This window comes from Salvelinus fontinalis, chromosome 39, assembly GCF_029448725.1.
Source record: "Salvelinus fontinalis isolate EN_2023a chromosome 39, ASM2944872v1, whole genome shotgun sequence".
Taxonomy (NCBI): Eukaryota; Metazoa; Chordata; class Actinopteri; order Salmoniformes; family Salmonidae; genus Salvelinus; species Salvelinus fontinalis.
In genome coordinates this window covers 27,122,732-27,127,731 of record NC_074703.1, presented here as the reverse complement: position 1 = coordinate 27,127,731, position 5,000 = coordinate 27,122,732, and the positions used below count along the sequence as shown (strand labels likewise).

General features: G+C 47.4%; 1 protein-coding gene across 1 annotated transcript in view; it reads right to left on the bottom strand.

The window, feature by feature from the left end:
* LOC129838731 (uncharacterized) overlaps positions 1 to 5,000 on the bottom strand; it is a 9,253-nt gene that overhangs the window by 315 nt on the left and 3,938 nt on the right. The window lies entirely within an intron of this gene.

Sequence of the window (5,000 nt, the reverse complement as noted above, 5' to 3'; positions counted from 1 at the left end):
CTTAGAGTGGAGTCTTAGAGTGGAGAGTTAGTGGAGAATTAGAGTGGAGAGTTAGAGTGGAGAGTTAGAGTGGAGAGTGGAGAGTCAGAGTGGAGAGTCAGAGTGGAGAGTCAGAGTGGAGAGTCAGAGTGGAGAGTGAGAGTGGAGAGTGAGAGTGGAGAGTGAGAGTGGAGAGTTAGAGTGGAGAGTTAGAGTGGAGAGAGAGAGAGAGAGAGAGAGAGAGAGAGAGAGAGACTACAGTACTGAACTGTAGCTGTCGTGCTGATTGAGTAGTAGAGACTACAGTACTACCTGTTCTTAACTGTAGCTGTCGTACTGATTGAGTAGTAGAGACTACAGTACTACCTGTTCTTAACTGTTGAACTGTCTGTCTGTCTGTCTGTCTGTCTGTGTCTCTCTTTCTCTATCTCTGTCTCTATCTCTGTCTCGGTCTCTCTCTGTCTCTCTCTGTCTCCCTCTCTCTCTCTCTCTCTCTCTCTCTCTCTCTCTCTCTCTCTCTCTCTCTGTCTCTCTCTCTCTCTCTCTCTCTCTCTCTCTCTCTCTCTCTCTCTCTCTCTCTCTCTCTCTCTCTCTCTCTCTCTCTCTCTCTCTCTCTCTCTCTGTCTCTCTCTCTCTCTCTCTCTCTCTCTCTCTCTCTCTCTCTCTCTCTCTCTCTCTCTCTCTTACATACAAACACCTACATCAAACAGGCTGACTGTGTTTAGGGTGTGTTTTATAGATCGTGTTGAACAGTCTATTTGCACTATCCAGTCTCAGTGCCACAGCAGTGTATGATGGTAAATCAACTGATGTAAGTTTATGTGTCTCGGTCTAATGATGATATGAGGAGAGAGGCCCAGCCTCATCATGATGCTATGAGGAGAGAGGCCCGGTCTCATCATGATGCTATGGGGGGAGAGGCCCAGTCTCATTATGATGATATGAGGAGAGGCCCGGTCTCATCATGATGATATGAGAAGAGAGGCCCGGCCTCATCATGATGATATGAGAAGAGAGGCCCGGCCTCATCATGATGATATGAGGAGAGAGGCCCAGTATCATCATGATGCTATGAGAAGAGAGGCCCGGCCTCATCATGATGATATGAGGAGAGAGGCCCAGTATCATCATGATGCTATGAGAAGAGAGGCCCGGCCTCATCATGATGATATGAGGAGAGAGGCCCGGTCTCATCATGATGATATGAGGCGAGAGGCCCGGACTCATCATGATGCTATGAGGGGAGAGGCCCGGTCTCATCATGATGATATGAGGAGAGAGGCCCGGTCTCATCATGATGATATGAGGAGAGAGGCCCGGTCTCATCATGATGATATGAGGAGAGAGGCCCGGTCTCATCATGATGATATGAGGAGAGAGGCCCGGCCTCATCATGATAATATGAGGAGAGAGGCCCGGCCTCATTTTTTTTATTTTTTATTTTACCGTTATTTTACCAGGTAAGTTGACTGAGAACACGTTCTCATTTGCAGCAACGACCTGGGGAATAGTTACAGGGGAGAGGAGGGGGATGAATGAGCCAATTGTAAACTGGGGATTATTAGGTGCCCATGATGGTTTGAGGGCCAGATTGGGAATTTAGCCAGGACACCGGGGTTAACACCCCTACTCTTACGATAAGTGCCATGATGATATGAGGAGAGAGGCCCAGTCTCATCATGATGATATGAGGGGAGAGGCCCAGTATCATCATGATGATATGAGGAGAGAGGCCCAGTCTCATCATGATGATATGAGGAGAGAGGCCCGGACTCATCATGAGGAGAGAGGGCCAGTCTCATCATGATGATATGAGGGGAGAGGCCCGGTCTCATCATGATGCTATGAGGAGAGAGGCCCGGACTCATCATGAGGAGAGAGGGCCAGTCTCATCATGATGATATGAGGGGAGAGGCCCGGTCTCATCATGATGATATGAGGAGAGAGGCCCGGTCTCATCATGATGATATGAGGAGAGAGACCCGGCCTCATCATGATGCTATGAGGAGAGAGGCCCGGCCTCATCATGATGATATGAGGAGAGAGGCCCGGTCTCATCATGATGATATGAGGAGAGAGGCCCGGTCTCATCATGATGATATGAGGAGAGAGGCCCGGTCTCATCATGATGATATGAGGAGAGAGGCCCGGCCTCATCATGATGATATGAGGAGAGAGGCCCGGACTCATCATGATGATATGAGGAGAGAGGCCCGGACTCATCATGAGGAGAGAGGGCCAGTCTCATCATGATGATATGAGGGGAGAGGCCCGGTCTCATCATGATGCTATGAGGAGAGAGGCCCGGTCTAATCATGAGGAGAGAGGCCCGGTCTAATCATGAGGAGAGAGGCCCGGACTCATCATCGGACTCATCATCGAGTCCTCCACATATTCACTCATGCCCACACACACACACACGCACGCACGCACGCACGCACGCACACACGGCCAACGTGACAAAGAGGTGATATAATTCTCACGATCTAGTCCTTCAGTCTCCTCACACCTCATCCTCCTCCTCGTCATCACCTCAATGCCCCTCTTTATCACATGATGATATCCTCTGCATCCCAAATGGCACCCTATTCCCTATGTAGTGCACTACTTTAGACCAGAGCCTTATTCCCTATATAGTGCACTACTGTTGACCAAAGCCATATTCCCTATATAGTGCACTACTTTCTACCTGCACTACTTTCGACCAGGGCCCATATGACTCTGGTATAAAATGTGTGCACTAAGTAGGGAATAGGGTACCTTTTTAGGACACTGACATCATCATTTCTATTCAGGAAACATGTGTGCAGCTCTAGCTGTACACAGATAGAGACCATAGACTCAGATAGAGACCATAGACTCAGATAGAGACCTTAGACTCAGATAGAGACCATAGACTCAGATAGAGACCTTAGACTCAGATAGAGACCATAGACTCAGATAGAGACCATAGACTCAGATAGAGACCATAGACTCAGATAGAGACCATAGACTCAGATAGAGACCTTAGACTCAGATAGAGACCATAGACTCAGATATGAAGCTACAGGGGGCTGTATATATTACACAGTATCTATTACTACATACAGTGATGAAGCTACAGGGGGCTGTATATATTACACAGTATCTATTACAATATACAATGATGAAGGAATGGACTGTAGCACTCATCAGTCTCTGTCTCTGTGTCTCTGTGTCCCTGTCTCTGTCTCTGTCTCTCTCTCGCTCTCTGTCTCTCTCTCTGTGTCTCTGTCTCTGTCTCTGTCTCTGTCTCTGTCTCTCTCTCTCTGTCTTTCTCTGTCTCTCTCTCTCGCTCTCTGTCTCTCTCTGTCTCTGTCTCTCTCTCTCTCTGTCTCTGTCTCTCTCTCTCTCTGTCTCTCTCTCTCTCTGTCTCTGTCTCTGTCTCTCTCTCGCTCTCTGTCTCTCTCTCTGTGTCTCTGTCTCTGTCTCTATCTCTGTCTCTCTCTGTCTTTCTCTGTCTCTCTCTCTCTCTCTCGCTCTCTGTCTCTCTCTGTCTCTGTCTCTGTCTCTCTCTCTCTCTGTCTCTGTCTCTGTCTCTCTCTCTGTCTCTCTCTGTCTCTCTCTCTCTCTCTCTCTCTCTCCCTCTCTCTCTCTCTCTCTCAGATTATTAATCTGATCTGTTGATATTTTTCAGACAGATTTTCTAGTCAGGGCTGATGGTCCAGGTTTCATAACTGTTCTGTCCAGCTAAAGCATTAGTCTTAAGCTGCTTTCTCTCTAAGGGCTCATCAATACAATACAACACAATACCATCCTTTACTACGTGGCTTTGAAGGGCAGGCCTTTGTTACATTTTATATGATGATGATGGTGGTGAAGACAACATGGTTCTTCCTCCCAGTCTAGAGAGTTGAGGATGATGATGGTGGTGAAGACAACATGGTTCTTCTTCCCAGTCTAGAGAGTTGAGGATGATGATGGTGGTGAAGACAACATGGTTCTTCCTCCCAGTCTAGAGAGTTGAGGATGATGATGGTGGTGAAGACAACATGGTTCTTCTTCCCAGTCTAGAGAGTTGAGGATGATGATGGTGGTGAAGACAACATGGTTCTTCCTCCCAGTCTAGAGAGTTGAGGATGATGATGGTGGTGAAGACAACATGGTTCTTCCCAGTCTAGAGAGTTGAGGATGATGATGGTGGTGAAGACAACATGGTTCTTCTTCCCAGTCTAGAGAGTTGAGGATGAGGATGGTGGTGAAGACAACATGGTTCTTCTTCCCAGTCTAGAGAGTTGAGGATGATGATGATGGTGATGAAGACAACATGGTTCTTCTTCCCAGTCTAGAGAGTTGAGGATGATGATGATGGTGAAGAAGACAACATGGTTCTTCTTCCCAGTCTAGAGAGTTGAGGATGAGGATGGTGGTGAAGAAGACAACATGGTTCTTCCCAGTCTAGAGAGTTGAGGATGAGGATGGTGGTGAAGAAGACAACATGGTTCTTCTTCCCAGTCTAGAGAGTTGAGGATGAGGATGGTGGTGAAGAAGACAACATGGTTCTTCCCAGTCTAGAGAGTTGAGGATGATGATGATGGTGGTGAAGACAACATGGTTCTTCCTCCCAGTCTAGAGAGTTGAGGATGATGATGGTGGTGAAGACAACATGGTTCTTCTTCCCAGTCTAGAGAGTTGAGGATGAGGATGGTGGTGAAGACAACATGGTTCTTCCCAGTCTAGAGAGTTGAGGATGATGATGGTGGTGAAGACAACATGGTTCTTCTTCCCAGTCTAGAGAGTTGAGGATGATGATGATGGTGATGAAGACAACATGGTTCTTCTTCCCAGTCTAGAGAGTTGAGGATGATGATGATGGTGATGAAGACAACATGGTTCTTCTTCCCAGTCTAGAGAGTTGAGGATGATGATGGTGGTGAAGAAGACAACATGGTTCTTCTCCCAGTCTAGAGAGTTGAGGATGATGATGGTGGTGAAGACAACATGGTTCTTCCCAGTCTAGAGAGTTGAGGATGATGATGGTGGTGAAGAAGACAACATGGTTC